This window comes from Macaca fascicularis, chromosome 1 (genome assembly GCF_037993035.2).
Source record: "Macaca fascicularis isolate 582-1 chromosome 1, T2T-MFA8v1.1".
NCBI classification, from domain to species: Eukaryota; Metazoa; Chordata; class Mammalia; order Primates; family Cercopithecidae; genus Macaca; species Macaca fascicularis.
The window spans coordinates 171,690,442-171,708,161 of NC_088375.1; positions in this window are offsets into that span (position 1 = coordinate 171,690,442).

Here is a 17,720-nt window from a genome sequence, read left to right on the forward strand (position 1 = left end):
TAAACCTGACCAATTCTCACTTCACTAATCTCCAAACCCTGATTCTTGCTAAAAGATGGACTGTCTTAACCCGCTCTTGGCAAAGATGTACAGTGAAAGAGAGTCCTGAGAGGTGGAACCTTCATCTTTTTGAAAAAAATATCCTGTCATCATTCAATATTTATGGAGCACGCACACCGTGTGAAGCACTGCATCACCAGATGTCCTTTGCTGCCAGAAAGACATTGGTGACAGGGGAGACATTAAATAAACTGGGGGTTTCGTGAGGACAGGGTTTGGGGGTGGGGGTTGGCTTCAGGCAGGACCCTGGTCATGAATCTTGTTCACACATCCAGTGAACCACCCCCGGGAAGCATGGCCCCCCAACCACAGACTTCCTGTCTCTGATTGTCCAGCCTAACAGCTACAGGCACCAGAGTTCCTCACTGGAGAGAGTCCCAAGGTGAGGTGGGGTCCTCAATGGGAGAAGAGGGATGGGATCTAGGAGTGAAGTTGAGGGTGGGGAGGGGGCAGAATGCCACCCCTAGATTGTGTTGGGTGTGTCCCGGAGGGTAAGGGGGCCCTTGATCCAGCCAGTGCTTTGCCCACCAAGCCAGGTTCAGTGGGTGTCTCCTGCTTCTGCTAGGAGGAGGGAGGGGGCCCTTTTCAAATTTGCACAAAGCGCCTCGTGGGCTAGTGGTGCCCTAGGGTAGACAGGTGTCTTAGTCTGTTCCTGCTGCTATAAGAAAATAACTTAGACCAGCTACTTTATCAACAATAGGGTTTTACTTTTCATAGTTCTAGAGGCTGGGAAGTCCAAAATCAAGGCACCAGCAGATGTCTGTGAGGGCTGCTGTCTCCTTGCAAGATGAAAGATGTGGCCTTGTTGCTGTGTCTTCACAAAGCAGAAGGGATGAAAGCTCTCTGAAGCCTCTTTTATAAGAGCATGAATCCTATTAATAAGAGACAGGCTTCCCTTTCCAATACCACCACATTGGTGATCAGGTTTCAACACAAATTTTGGAGGAACACAAACATTCAAACCACAGCATGGAGAAGCTGTGACCTAGAACCAAAAAATCTTACATTTCAGTCTTAATTCTTCCACTCACTCACATCACTTTCCCAGTCATGTAACTTCTCTGGGTCTCAGTTTTCCCCTCTGTAAAATGGGGTAGTCAAGTCCACCCTGCCTGCCCCACAAGGTTGAGCTGAAGGTCAGTATTTAAAATTGGATGAGCAGAAAACCTCTTTGCAGTCTCTGAGGAGCTTAGTTCTGTTCTCTCTTCTCCACAGTCTCCTCAGGCATTGCTGGTGGGGTATGCCATCCTCTGCATAACTATGTCCTTCATTCTTCCCTGCTCACCTGCACCCCAGCTGGCACCTTGGATTGGGCAGGGATTTCCCTCAAATGCTCATCAAGCATCTTAATGGGCAGGATACCTCATTTTTCAAGTTACCTGTGCACCATTCACTGATTGTCTAGCAGTGTGCACTTGAAACTCAGTGTGGGGTGCTCAGTCCCGACCGTCCTGAACCTCATCTGCCCTCCTGCACGGCAGACCAGTAGGTCACCTGGCTTCACCTCCACAGCCACCTGAGTGAGGACAGACAGCAACCACACTGGGTTGGATGTGTGAATCCTGGGGGAACAACTTCTGGGAGCCCTTGACCTTTCTGCATCCAGGGCAGTTCTGATGAGATGCGACTCCAAGTAAACGACCTCAGTGATTACTGTGGTCACTGGTGGGAGGCACAGAGGAGGGCTAGAGGGCTGGACAGGGAGTGGAAGAGAAGTTCCCTCACCAAAGACAAGGAAGCACATTCCAAGCAAAGCAACAGTGTGTGCAGAGACACAGAGAATGGGAAAGGATGGGGCAGATTCCAGAAACGCTGCAAGGTTCCCTGTGACAGGGCAATGGTGTGGCAGAGTCCTGGGAAACAAGGCCATGGAGGTTGGAGCTGGCCTGCGAGAAACCTGGAATGCTATGCTAAGGAGCTTGCACTCAGTTCTGCAGGTGCTGAGGAACCATCTCAAGTTTCCTCCAGCAGAAAAAGGGCATGATCAGAGGTGTGTTTCTCAAAGACTCTCTGGTGGCAGAATGGAGGGAAAATTCGGGAGAAAGTGGTAGGAAGAATCTGCACATAGAGTCCACTAGGAAGTTGTTGTAATAGGTCAGTTTAGAGACGTTAAGAGCCCGCACAGCACAGGGTCAGTGTGGAGGGCGCCGAAGCGGGTTTTGCTCAGAGGTTGTCCAGAATAGTGATGAAGAACGTGACTCCACAGCCGGGCTTCCTGCGGTTGAGTCCTGGCTTTACTGTTCACCATCCTATGGCTTTGGGCAAATTACTCACCGCTTCAGTGCCTCGGTTTCTCCACATGCTGGGAGGGTACCAGTGGTACTCCACCTCATACGGTTGTTGAAAGCCTTCAAAGTAGTTCTTGGCAAAGACTGTCAAAATGTTAGCTCTTATTGGGAGACTGTATTAGTCAGGGTTCTCTAGAGGACAGAACTAATAGGATAGAGGTATATAGAAAGGGGAGTTTATTAAGGAGTACTGACTCATCACAAAGTGAGGTCCCACATTAGGCCATCTGCAAGCTGAGGAGCAAGGAAGCCAGTCCGAGCTCCAAAACCTCAAAAGTAGGGAAGCCGACAGTGCAGCCTTCAGTCTGTCGAAGGTCCAAGAGTCCCAAAGCTGAAGAACTTGGAGTCCAGTGCTCGACGGCAGGCAGCACCCAGCATGGGAGAAAGATGGAGGCCAGAAGACTTAACCAGTCTAGTCCTTCCACATTTCTCTGCCTGCTTTTATCCTAGCCATGTTGGCAGCTGACTAGATGGGCGGGCACCCAGATTGAGGGTGGGTTTGCCTCTCCCAGTCCACTGACTCAAATGTTAATCTCCTTTGGCAACACCCTCACAGACACACCCAGGAACAATACTTTGTATCCTTCAATCCAATCAAGTTGACACTCAGTATTAACCATCACAGAAAACAGACGGGATCTGGTGCCTGGTTAGAAGTGGGGAAAGAGCAGCTCCCCAGTGTTGCCAATGCTATTGTGGCTAGGAATCATCTGCCGCCTCCTCCTCCTCCTCCTCCTCCTCCTCCTCCTCCGCCAGCTCCTGCAGGGATGCAGGTTGCTGTACTGATCTGGAGCTTACATTCTGAGATCAGATTCACCTACTCTCTCTCTCTGGCCTTGAGCAAGTTTTTAAATCTCCTGTCTTAGTCTCTACATCTGTAAAATGGGGATAACACTAATATCCACCTCACAAGATTGTTTGAGGATTAAATGAGATGATATGAGGAATAACCAGCATATGGGGAGTGTTTGATAGGATTATTCAATCTTACTTGTATTATTACTCATCAACGATAGGAGAAGCAGCAGCACTGGGCAACAAAGCAGAGGAAATACAGTTGGGTGTAGGTTGTACGGAGGGCAGCTGGAACTAGGGAGGGGAACTCAGGAGAGATGGAGGAGGGAGCACCCACATGAGGAAGACAAAAAATATTAGGCCTCCAATAAATATCTGATCAACCTTGAAGTCTGAGCAACACATTAAAGAAAATGAAAAATTAACAAGGAAGGGAAATTCGGTGAAGTTGCTTTATTCTGGCATAGCTGGATCCAAATATAAATTTCAAACATTTTTGGTGAAAAGTTTTCTAAAATGTATTACACATTTCCCTGCCACTTGGTATTTGCCATATCTATTCACTTATTCTTTCAACATTTCTTAATCGAGGACTTCATATTAAGCTCTGTGCTAGCTCTTCAGGGATACAGATAGAAAGTAGATCAAGTCCCTGCCTTATGAGAAGCTTACTTCTAATTTTTCAGTTTCGTGAACTTTGAATGGGAAGCATGCTTATATTTAAACTTTGGGGGTACATACTGGACTGTCTACTTAAAATTCTGAAGTGGGACTCCTTCCTGAAAGAGTATCTACTTTAACTGTTTTTGTAGTAGATTGCAAGTAGAAAAGGAGACTTTAATGTTCTTTGGGTTTTTTGTTTGTTTGTTTGTTTGTTTGTTTTTTGTTTTTTTAAGAGACGGAGTCTCTCTCTGTCCCTCAGGCTGGAGTACAATCATAGCTCACTGCAGCCTCCAACTCCTAGGCAAAAGCCATCCGCCTGCCTCAGCCTCCCGGTAGCTGAGACTACAGGCATGCGTCACCACACCTGGGTAATTTTTAAAAATTTTTTTATAGAGATGGAGGCCTCACTATCTTGCCCAGGCTGGTCTTAAACTCCTGGGCTCAAGCAATCTTCCCACCTGGGCCTCCCAAAGTGCTAGGATTATAGGCAAGAGCTACTGTGCCCAGCCAGACTTTAATTTTTATAATTATGTAAAACATACAGAAAACTACAGAGTGTTCCTATTACCCAGATGATAATCTAACACTTAGCCATATTTTCAAGCACTTATTTTAAGTAAAAAAAAAAAAAAAAAAAAAAAGTTGATAGAACCAAAACTTCCTATGTCAACCTACATATGAAATAATATTTTTCAAACAGAATTTAAAGTTAATTCAGTATTGTTCTCCTCCTGAATAAGACAAGGATTTAGCAAACTTAAAAAACTCGTTGGTCAGGCATGAAGGCTCATGCTTGTAATCCCAGTACTTTGGGAGGCCAAGGCAGGAGGATCACTTGAGGTCAGGACTTCTAGACCAGCCTGGCCAACATGGTGAAACCCTATCTCTACTAAAAATACAAAATTTAACCAGGTGTGGTGGTGCACACTTGTAAGCCCAGGTACTCGGGAGGCTGAGGCAGGGGAATTGCTTGAACCTGGGAGGCAGAGTTTGTAGTGAGCCAAGATCACACCACTGTGCTCCAGCCTGGGCAGCATAGTGAGACCCTCATTGGACTTCTCCCCATTTTTAAGTTGCTTTTTATTATGTAGAGATTTTATTTTACTTTTTATATAATGTAGGCTTCTGAAAAGTAAATTAACTAAATTTCCCACTTGTGTGCTCACCATCGTTTCTTGTGTCCCATACCTCTGTGGATTTTCAGTGGGTCTCCAGATGGTAAACTTTCTTAGAATAGAATGGCTGAAAAGTCTTGATTTCACACTCATTCTTGAAAGATGGTTTAGCTGGGTATAAGATTCTAGATTCACTTTTCCCCCCTCGCTTCAGCACTTTTAAGTCATTATTTCATTGTGTGGCCACAGAAAAACTTACTGTCATGCTAGCAGTCATTGTTTGGAAGGTAATCAGTCTCCTCTGTCTGGTAAATATTAGGCTTATTTTTAAAAATCTCTTTGGTTCTGTAGTTTCTTTATGATGTGCCTAGATGTGATATTTAGAACGCAATTTTAATCTAATTGGGCAAGTCACTACCTGTACATTTCCACTTTATGGTTTGCACACATGATGACACGGAACTCACAGAGTTGCTGTGGGAATTAGAGGCAATGGATCTGGAATACTTTGTAAATATTGTGAGAATGTGCAAATGGCAGCTGACTTGGAATTTAGGGTTATTTGGGAGAAACATTATTGACACTTGAGAAAAGTGCTTCAGAGAGGACAACTAAGCATTTGTCACCAAAGGAACAATTCACTAGTTAAAGGAATAATTAATTAGATTTGGGGGCATATAACATGAACCAATCACTGAAAGTCTGACCCAATCTGGTAATTTGGGGGTCTTATCTGTCTACCCAATTCCCACACTATGTTCTAGGCACCCCAGAAATGGACTCTGTCCTTGTTGAGAACTTCCCTCCAGATCTGATGCTCTGTCTTCCCAGTCATCCTTGTCTCCCCTTCACCGATGACTTGAGTCTCCTCTGGTCCACACCCCTCCAGTCAACCCAGACCTAAGACCTCCTGTCTCAACTCTGCCCAGTTCTTCTGGGGAACTGAGCATTAATAGAGAAAATATGGTAGTTATTTAGAAGAGTAAGAATACATTAATGAACTCCTCACAGGTGTAAACTGGTTCTAAAGATAAAAACTCAGGATGGGAACAAACCACACACTCCCCTCCACTCCCTCCCCACACACCCACGAGCAATGTTTATAAATCAAGCTTTCCTCTAACATGCCGTAGCTGACTTCTTGAAGGAGCATATCAAATTACACAAAAGGTCAGTGAATGTGAAATACTGTACTGACCGTTATGGAATCATTCTTAATCTTCTTCATCACCTAAAACATTGAAGGAAAAATATATATTTAAATAATGTGGAGTAACTAATGAGAGTTTTTGGGTTATTCTGCTGAAGTCAGGAGATTTTATTTTTAATCCTAAATACTTGACACTTATTAGAAATTCCATGCAATTACCCAAGGCATCCATCTTGAACTTTTTATGGACAGCTAGCTTTAGGAGGGAGAAAAAAATGACAAAATGTGAAAGTATTTGTAAAGTGACACTGGTCAATAAGAAAGGGAAGGAAGGAGAGAGAGAGAAGAAAGAAAAGAAAAAATAGAAAAGAAAAGAAAAAATGAAAAAGGAAAGAAAGAAAGAAAGAAAAAGAAAAGAAAAGAAAGAAAGGAAAAGAAAGAAGAAAAGAGAAAGAAAGGGGAAAGAAGAAAGGAAAAGAAAGGAAGGAAGGAAGGAAGGAAGGAAGGAAGGAAGGAAGGAAGGAAGAAGGAAGGAAGGAAAGAAGGAAGGCAGGAAGGAAGGAAAAGGAAAGGAGGAACGAGGAAGAAAAAAAGGAAACACAGAATGACTTTGTCTCTTTTTCCCATTCCTATGTGACTTTCTCATCTCATCTGTTATTTTATAAGTTGTCACACCAGGTAGGATCAGACACAAGTTGTCTAATCTGAGGCTGCAGAAGAGACTTAAGTAGATGTGACCCTCACAGCAAGATGTGCCAAGTACAGGAAATGAGACAGGCTAAGAGACGTAGGTTTTTATTATTTATTTTTTGAAAAGCGGTAAGGGAGAAACATTTTGAGAGGATCAAGTATACTTTCAAGAAATGAAAAGTCCAATTTCGTTTGGCCACGGAGTCAAGGAAGACATGAGTTTCATGAGGAAGTCCTCAGAAATAGAAGGGCCTGGACTTGAGCTCAGCCACCTGGGTGCAGCTGCCTGCTGCATGCATCAATATTTAAGCAAGGGAAATGATCTGTTCTGCCTTCTGGGGATGGCCCTCTTTCCTCCCTGTCTGATCTGATTGGAGTGGGACGGAGAAGGAGCAGCTGCTGGCAGTTTGGTTTCGATGGGCGACAGAGCACTGTGAGCGTCAGGTGCCCCATGGTCTGTTCCCCAAGAAGTGGCAAGCTCATCTTTCCTCTTTTTTCTCTTCTCTCCCAGTTTTCCCCTCTTCCTTCACTTGCTCTTATTTTTTCTGCCTGCTGTCTTTTTCCCTGGCAATTCACTTCTCACTCATTTTTTTTTTCTGATCAACTGGGATACTGCTGAGTTTCTCCTTATTTCTGATCAACTCAGATCAGCTGGAATACTGCTGGGTTTCTCCTTATCTCTGACATAACAGATATGCATCACGGCTCTGTTCTGGTGCTGGGGATACCAGGCTTGAACAGGGCAGGCAAGGCTCCTCTTCTTTCGAAGCTTCAAGTCCAGCGAGGCCTAAAGGCTGCGGCTCTAACCAACCGCCACGTTAGAACTGAAACTCTACCAAGGTAGGGATCCAGTCTGTTTGCTATTTGTTCATCACCTTGTCGGCGGCTCTTAGAACAGTGTCTGACACGTAGCAGGCCAGTGTAAGTTTGTAGAATGAATGAAGAAAGGAGATTTCATCCAGTCCTTTCCTAAACCACGGTGGGCTTATCTTTGAGCCTTTCAACTAGCCAATTCTTCCCCACCTTTAGATCCCAGTTCAAGGCTGCCTCCTCTAGGGCATGTCTCCTTATACCTTCCACACTATATTATGCTGTTATCTGTCGTCATGGCAGACCTCCCTTTGCCCCCTACTGCACAGTGAAATTCCCACGGGCGGAGGGAGATTTCTAGATGGTTTTCCAGGTTGCAGTGAGCGCTCAGTATATGTTTTCTGACTAATGGGAGTCTCATGACATTTGGATAAATCTTGATATATTACGCCACATCCCTGGTCCTCCCCACTTTCTACCTGCTCAGATCACACCATCCTTTTGACCCAGATGATGAAGATTTCTCTGACACAGTACAGTACCATTTTCATCTATCTACTCAGCAAAGACAAAAAAGAATGGGAATTTTAGAAGTGTATTTCTGATAAGGATACTGATGGGAGCAAACATTGGTAAAACCTTTTTGGAAGGCAATTAGGTCAAAAATATTCTAAAAACTTAAAGTGTACATAACTTTTGATGCAGCAACTCCACTTCTAAGAACTTATTCTGTGGAAATAATTTCAAATGTGCCCAAATATTTATTCAATATGATGTGTATTGCAGCTGATGTTTATGATGTTAAGAAATTGGAAATCCTCACTAAGCAACTAATTGAGTTGAATACAGGTAAAAACCTGCAATGTAATATTTTAAAAATGAAGTTAACATAATTATTGACCTGACAAAATGTGAATGTTGTTGCATTTTTGTTAAATAAATCAGCATATATAATAGATCCTGTTTATATAAAAATTATAACATTGTATTTCCATACAAAAAAATCTGGAAAGGTATGTAACTAAGTAATATGTGGGCTTCTCAGAGTGATGGAAAGTTACTTGATTTTTATGTTCTTTTTTTTCTTATCTGTATTTTTCCACTTGATTTTTTTTTTACAAACAGGAATTATTGATTTTTTTTTCTTGTGACAGGGTCTCACGCTGTCACCCAGGCTGGAGTGCAGTGTCACAGTCACAGCTCACTGCAGCCTCAACCCCCTACCTGGGCTCAGGTGATCCTCCCACCTCAGCTTCCTGAGTAGGTGGGACTACAGGCACGCACTACCATGCCCAGCTAATTTTTAATTTTTTTAAAGAGATTGGGGTCTCACTTCATTACCCAGGCTGGTCTTGAGTTCCTGGACTCAAGCATCCCTCCCATTGTGGCCTCCCAAAGTGCTGGGATTATAGGCCTGAGCCACTGTGCTTGGACCATAACAATTTTTTTTTAAACTATAAGAAATTGTCTGAATGCCTTGCTCTTCTTTGACTCTAAAAGTAAACTGTTTAAAGTCAAATAGACTTGAAAAAATTAAAATTCCCACATGGAGTGAGGACAATTTTAGATCTGAGATGCTCAAAGGAGAGGCTTTAGCTGCCTAAGCCTCTGCAGCCACCAGTGAGTCTAATTTCCCAGTGCTCTGAGAAACTGTGACAGAGAATCATTACCCTTGAAATGGGTTTGTGTAATATAAAAAATCAGGGTCTCCTCTCGACTTAGTGAGTGTGTTAACATTCGTGGGAGTTCCCATGCATGCTCTGAGGGAGAGTCCTGTGACATCGTGTCTGCGTTGTATTGAACTCAATCACTTGTAGAAAATGTGTAAGGTAATAGGGATATTACACGGGGTGATATTATGGAAAATCCTAATTGGTACCAAAGTAATTCTTACTAGAGTGGACTATAAAACCTTCAGTGCCATTCTAACTAATCACCCCTGTGGCATTCTGAACAAATGCAGGTTAATGGTGACGATCTTAATTTTTTTATTAATTAAATTAAGTATGTAATCTGACAGTGTTAGCCCATCATCAGCGTTCATCATGCTGATAATAAATGGCTTGAATACTCAGCTCCTTTGACTTCACCAGAGCCCTGAACTCTTCTTCCATCCACCATTCATGACCTGAGAGATCTCCAAGTGACCCATCAGAGCCCAGAAATGACAAATAATGAAGCCATAAGCCAGAGATTGGGGTGAACAAAAGGCAGAGTGGGTTCGTGGGCCTAGGAGAAGCCTGCAAACTCAGAGGCTACAACTGCTCAACCCTCTGTTCTCTGCTTCTACACCTGGAGTTCCTCTTTAGCCAATGATTTCTTATAATACTTAAAGGTAGAAAGGAGAAAGTTCAGAAAAGTGAATATGAAAATGGGAGATACAAATATAAAAACAGAAGAATGTCTTACATAAATATATCTTAGATGAAAACATAAGACATGAAAGTGGCCGGGTGCAGTGGCTCATGCCTGTAATCCCAGAACTTTGGGAGGATGAGGCAAGTGAATCCCAAGGTCAGGAGTTCAAGACCAGCCTGGCCAACAAGATGAAGCCCTGTGTCTGTTAAAGATACAAAAAATTAGCCAGGGGTGGTGGTGTGCACCTGTAATCCCAGCTACTCGGGAGGCTGAGGCAGGAGAATCACCTGAACCCGGGAAGCAGAGGTTACAGTGAGCCGAGATCACACCATTGCCCTCCAGCATGGGCAACAGGGGGAGACTCCGTCTTAAAAAAAAAAAAAAGAAAGAAAGAAAAAGACGTGAAAGTATAAGTGAATGTGAAAATAGAGAACATGTTCAAATAAAATTAAACAATTGATCAAGCTGCTAGATTCTGGCTCCTTGAGTTTAAGGCAGGAGGGGGTCTTAGTCATTACTGTTTTCCCTACACCTTGCACCAGACCTGTCATATGGTAACTTCCATCAATCTTTATCTTACCAAGCCAGGACATTTTTAGACTTCCCTTTCTCAAAGTGTGTTCCCTGGAAGACTAACTCACCAGACACATTCTAAATTGAAGACTGTGAACAATTAAATTTGAGAAATCCTGCCTTTCACCCTTTCCTCCAGGAGATTTATAATATATAACAGTATTTTGAAGTCAATAAGTCCTTTGGAAAAGAAATATTTTTAAATTGTTTAACCTAACATGATCTAACTGAATTGTCTAAGCAAACTTATTTGATCACAGAACTCTATCAGCATCCCACAGAGCACAGTTCAGCAATAGACAGCCTCAGATATCTGCTGGCACGCTTACAGCCCCAGGGATCTGATAAAAAGATTAAGATGGAAATAACAATTTCCTGATTCTCCTAAATCCTGGCATAATAGAGTTGAAAATCTCCCTTGATTGTGACTAAATCCCTAATAAAAATATAGAATTATAGGATTTTAGACTGGAGGGGATCTTGGACATCATATGTCTTAACGTCAGCTCTTTGCAGGAATCCACTTTACAGTATCCATGATAGATACATTGTCATCTCTGCCTGGACACCTCTGATAGCCAGGACTCAGCAACTCACCATGCAGTAGATTGCGTTATGATCCAATTTCTTCTTCTGTTGAGTCAAAATCTGCTTTTCTGAGGTTCTAGGTCCCATCTTGGAATAATGAAACAACCCACTTTCTCATATGTCTACATCCCAGTTCTTATGCCCTCAGTTAATATATCAGGAATTTTCAGTCCTTCAATTTTGAGCACTTCAAAGTACAATCAGAATAAATAAGAAAAGTCGGCCAGGTGCGGTAGCTCACACCTGTATCCCAACACTTTGGGAGGCCCACAGGGGAGGATCACGTGAAGTCAGGAGTTCGTGACCAACCTGGCCAACATGGCAAAACCCCGTCTCTACTGAAAATACAAAAATTAGCCAGGCGTGGTGGCGCATTCTTGCAATCCCAGCTACTCAGGGGGCTGAGGCAGGAGAATCACTTGAACCCGGGAAGCAGAGATTGCAGTGAGCCAAGATCACACCACTGCACTCCAGCCTGGGCGACAGAGTGAGACTCTGTCTCTAAATAAAGAAAGAAATAAATACATACATACATACATAAGAAAAGTGGTTCTTGAATGGCTTCTAGAGGGGGGAAAGGAGAAAATCTTACTACTTGAGTTATAGAAACAAAATAATAGAAATCCCTTAGTTGCAATTCCAAAATCTACTAAGTTCTGAAAACAGAAGTGTTTTTCATAACTTTGGCACACACTTATTAGGTGACAACACATGACTCAAACTGATTTGAAGCTATTTATAGTCTTTATTTATCATGCCGAGTATGGGTACGCATACATTTGACTAAAAAAATACTAATATGCTTGCTTACAGAAATAAGAGTGTTTCCTCAGGCCCCACTGGTAATATTACATAACATACGGTATCTGTGCTGTATAACCGTTCCAAAATTGGACAAAGTCTGAATTCTGAAACACATCTAGTCCCAAGGATTTGGGGTGTGCCGCCGTGACTCTATCCATTCCTTGGTACCTTCTGTGTGCTCAGCGCTTGACCTATATTAGTGTCTTTACTCCTCACAACTCTGAGAGGCAAAGAACCATTTCTTTCCCACCTTACAGGTGAGGAAAGTCATCTGGTTTTGCAGACATGTTTCTTTTCTTATTGACTGTTTGATATTTGTAAAGAAATCCATTTTTCCTTCAATTGGTAATATACTAATCAATAACAAAATAATTAAGTCACAGGATCCAATATGGGACACTGGTGCGCACCAGAAGAGTCCTTGCCAGAAAGGGAAGACAGTGAGGTCCATGATGCAGAAGAAGCCCTCAGAGGAAGCCCTCCCTCTGGCCTCCATTGTAAGGTACTTAGATTCACAATGTCCGCAGCTTCCAACTGCTCCTTTCCCACCTAAGCCTTTGGAAACTTGGGTGGGGTTGGGAGAGACATAGATGCCTTTTGCAGGAAAGAATATTAGTCTGTGTTAAATTAAATTATGTCAAAGCCTGGATCTAGCCTCTGGGATAGAACTTTCTTACTGCCTGCTGCCCGCCTCTCATATGACTGATTTTGATGAGATTTGAGGATCGTCAGCCATCCAAACTTCTATCCCACTGGTTCTTTCACTATACTTGAAATTTCCATATGAGTGTTTGTCTTTTGTACAGGTCAACCTATTAAGCCATTATAAACTTAATTTAACTAATCAAGTGTGCAAGTCAGTCATTTAGCCAGGCCCAAAGGGAACTGACATTGGAACACACCAGGTGTGGTAGGGAATAGGAGGCAAGAAGCATGGGGAAGTTCCAAAGTGTGGACACTTCTGGGGGTGATCTCAGAGGGTATTAACTTCAGGGACGCTTGGGGTCCAGCTTAGTGGCATTGAGCACTGGTGGGAAAAGGCACTAAAAGGGAAAAAGAGGCAGGAGAAAGGGAGCAGAGCATCTCCAAAGTTCAGCATGGCCCACATGAGCTATGTCCATAAGATTGTGCCTAGACTGTACACTAAACGTGCCCAACCCGCTATCCACAGACCGTGTGCAGCCCAGGACAGCTCTAAATGTGGCCCAATGTAAATTTGTAAACTTCGTTAAAATATTATGAGATTTTTTATTATTTATTTATTTATTTATTTTTAACTCATCAGCTGTCGTTAGTGTTAGTGTACTTTATATGTGGCCCAAGACAGTTCTTCTTCTGGTGTGTCCCAGGAAAGCCAAAAGATTGGAGACCCCTGCATTTAAACTCTCTTAAAATGGTTGACTATTAATATTTTAGATCATTCACCAGATAATGTCACTCCTCAGCTGGAGTCCAGGGAGTGGAATGGATGCCCGAGTTACAGAATCAGGGAAACAAAGAAAGAGAACAGGCAATAGCAGGTGTTAAGAGCCTCCAACCTCGGCTACACCAGTGTCCCCTTGGCTGCCTTTGTTCCAGCCGCACTCCTGCACATGACTCCCCTCAGCCAGGAAAGCTCTTCCCCCTTCCCCCTCTTCTCCCACTCTCTGCTAAGTGACCTCAAACCCATCCCTGCCTTCAACATCAATGTCACCTCCCGGAGAGGCCTGACCTAGCCACACCCCGCCACTCTGAATTGCATTCTGTTTATTCAACCTTTTTTCATTGTTCTATTGCTTTTCTCCTTCAGAGCATTCATCACAATTTGGAAGCACAGTTGTTCTCTCTTATCCACGGTTTCAGTTACCCAAGGTCAATCGCAGTCTGAAAATAGGTGAGTACAGTACAGTAAGATATTTTGAAAGAGAGAGGCCACATTCACATAACTTTTATGATCACATATTTTTATAATGCTCTATTTGATTAGTAGTTATTGTTGTGAATCACTGTGCCCAATTTACAAACATTATAAGTATGTATATGTAGGAAAAAATATAGTATATATAAGGTTCGGCACTACCTGAGGTTTCAGGCATCCGCTGGGGACCTTGGCACATATCTATGTTTATTTATTTATTAGTTTAATGTATGTATATTCCTCCAGAGTATAAATGTTATGAATACCCACTAAGATCCAGTCCTTAACAAATAGCCGTTCAATGAATCATTGTCAGGCACTATGTTCTCTGTTTCAGCAGTGGTAGCCCTTTTAATCTTCATAATAATTCTCTGAGCTAAGTTTTACAGATGAAACTTAGGAGGCTTACAACCCAAAGGGGATCATTTTTGTACCCTGAAATGGTGAAGTGCATACTTTGCACAGTTGTGTGTGACAATTCTGCTCAGAAGCCCCTGGTTGTAAACCATTGAGAGGTGGTATTATCTTCAAAGGAAGAGGGTCTCTCCACTCCTCTTCCCACCATTGTGACAACCATGGCTGGAGGGGTTAATAATGAACAGAAAGTCCAATTAGCCTCACCCATCACGTCAGTCCTAGAGCTAAATTCTGGTTCCTTGCAAGCCCCAAGAAAAGACTCTCCTGTTTATATATCACGTTAATAATTAATTGATTCGTTAATCAACAAGCTAGTTCCTGTAAGATTGTCCTGTCACTTTTTGTCCCCTCTGCATCCTGGTCAGGGTCAGTGGACCTGTGCTCACGTATGCATTATGTTGATATGAAAGACTGAAGGAGCTGGGTGCGGTGGCTCACGCCTGTAATCCCAGCACTTTGGGAGGCCAAGGTGGGCGGATCACCTGAGATCAGGAGTTCGTGACCAGCCTGGCCAACATGGCAAAACCCCATCTCTACTAAAGATACAAAAACTAGCTGGGTGTGGTGGGGCATGCCTGTAATCCCAGCTACTCGGGAGGCTGAGGCAGGAGAATTGCTTGAATCCAGGAGGTGAAGGTTGCAGTGAGCCGAGATCGCGCCACTGCACTTCAGCCTGGTGACAGACTGACACTCTGTCAAATAAATAACTAAATAGATAAATAAATAGAAAGACTGAAGGAAGGACCGTTTGGAAACATGCACATGATAAGTGCTTTTTAATACTCTGAAATTTTATGAGGGAGCTGCACATTATGTACCTGTTGAGAATAGTTTTTTGTTTTTGGGTTTTTTTTTTTAAGTACTGTTTAAAGCTGGTTGGGCATTGATTGAAAATGTATAGCAGTGCCTGGTTATACCAAGACAGTAAGTCAAGGCTCTGCCTTCATGGAGCTCCCAGTCAAGTGCTACAGCAAGAGAGACAAGGACGGCTTCTCAGAAGAGGAAGCTCAGTGGGACAGGAGCGAGGCTAGGAGGGGAAGCCATGGAAACTATCCTGGGCAGAGGGCAGAGCCTGTGTGGGGACCGGGAGTGTGACTGTAGAGATGGAACAAAAGCAGAGGGCCAGGCTGGAGAAAAAATGTGGTTCCTTTTATCCTGGGTGCTTGTGGAAGGGGCTCCATGCTGTGATATTTTATAAGATACTGCAGAGACACTTGCTATGGAGAATTTGTATCTGAAATGTGGACCAACTTACTTTTCCTGCTGCTTTGGTACTGCAGCTGTCAACTCGAACCCTAAAGTAACTGATTCCTTTGCAAGATGCAGGGCAGAGGCCGGTTTTCAAGAAATGCCAAATATTCCATGCCTGTCAGGTTTTAATACTGTCTCTTACTCCCTAGTCTAAGCAGCACTTGGGTAGCCATAAAGCCTTACAGCTCGGACCAGTGTTCCTATTCCCAGTAGCTCATTAGAACTACTTGTGGTGCTTTTTTAAAACACATACGCCCAATCTACTAAAGCTGAACTTAGGTGTACCCCACACTCAGCAGTTCCACTCCCAGGTAAACACCCAACAAATGTAAAAATTCACCAAGACATACAAGAATTTCATGGCGGCACTATTTAAAATAGCACCACAAGGAACCACCCAAGTGCCCAGCAACAGCTGAATGAATAAATAAATTGTAGTATATTCAAACAGTGGAATAGCATATAGCACTGAAAACGAAAGAACGAATGCAACACATACCATCATGGGCGAACCTTAGAAATACAATGTAGAGCAAACTAAGATCGATGCAAGAGAACACATCTGCATAATTTCATTTTAGTTTTATACTAAAACTCAGAAAAAATTAATCCATCTGTTAGAAATCAGCATGGTGGCTATGTCTTGGAAGAGTAGTAACGAAAAGGGGACACTGGGGGCCTTCTGGGATTCTGGGTGCTGAATGCATGAGTGTGTTCACTTGGTGAAAAGTCATTGAGCAGTGTACTTATGATTTGTACACTTTTCTGTATAATGTTATATTATTTCATTGAAATATTTTTAAAACCACATCTGCCTAAATTTTGCCCCCATATATTTAATTTCAGTCAATCTGGGGTGAGACCCAGTTACCTGTATTTTTTAAAGATTCTCAGGCGGGTACAGTAGCTCATGCCTGCAATCACAGCACTTTGGGAGGCCGAGGTGGGCAGATCATGTAGGGTGAGGAGTTCGAGACCAGCCTGGCCAACATGGTGAAATCCCGACTGTACTAAAAATACAAAAAATTAGCTGGGCATGGTGGTGCACGCCTGTAGTCCCAGCTACTCAGGAGGCTGAGGCAGGAGAATCACTTGAACCTGGGAGGCAGAGGTTGCATGGAGCCAAGATCACGCCACTGCACTCCAGCCTGAGTGACAGAGCAAGACTCAGTCTCAAAAAAAAAAATTCTCAGATGTTTCTATTGTGCATCCAGGTTCAAGAATCACTGATTAGGATTACCACTGATTTCTATTTCCTGAATTTAATCTCCTTTGTTTGCATATATATATATATATATATATATATATATATATATATGTAAGTCGGCCGAGTCGGCCTTTCGCTCTTGTCGCCCAGGCTGGAGTGCAGGGGCGCGATCTCGGCTCACTGCAACCTCCGCCTCCTGGGTTCAAGAGATTCTCCTGCCTCAGCCTCCCAAGTAGCTGGGATTACAGGCACCTGCCACCACACCCGGCTAATTTTTTGTATTTTTAGTAGAGATGGGGTTTCGCCATGTTGGGCAGGCTGGCCTCGAACTCCTGATCTCAGGTGATCCGCCTGCCTTGGCCTCTGAAAGTGCTGGGAATACAGGAGTGAGCCACCACACCCAGCCTGTTTGCATATTAAGAGTTTACTCATTGCTTTACTTTTCATTTTTCTTTTTTTTTTTTTTTTCTCAAAATAAGAGTAAAATAGCCACTGCAATCACGTACACCCAGGCATCTCCATGCCACTGAAATGAATGGAGGCTGGAAAGGCAGTACTTGCTCAGTGTCAGCACTTGACTTGCAGACGTGTTTGTACTCTGGTACTTCAACAATCCCTAACAAAATTAATTTATTCCGTTAGCCAAACGTTTATTGAACCCCTACAATAATAAGAGCTAATGATTACTAACTTTATGAAGTGCTTCCCTGGGCTGGGCATGATCCTATATCCTTTGCTTATGTTCTGAGGTTAAGTGTGCAGACTCTGGAGCCAGATGACCCTGTTAAAACTCTGGCTTTGCAACTTAGTTGTGTGACTTTGGGAACGTTACTTTGCAACTCTGTGACTCAGTTTCCCCCTCTGTAAATTGGAGATCATAATAATACTGTTTCTTGAAGTTGGGCTGAGGAGCAAATAAAGTTTAGCCACCTACTGTAAGTAAGTGCCACCTACTGTAGCAAGTGCTACATATATATGAGCTATTCATTTTCACAAAAACCCGATGAGATGACTGCTTAAATAATGCTAATTTTGTACTTGAAGAAAGTAAACT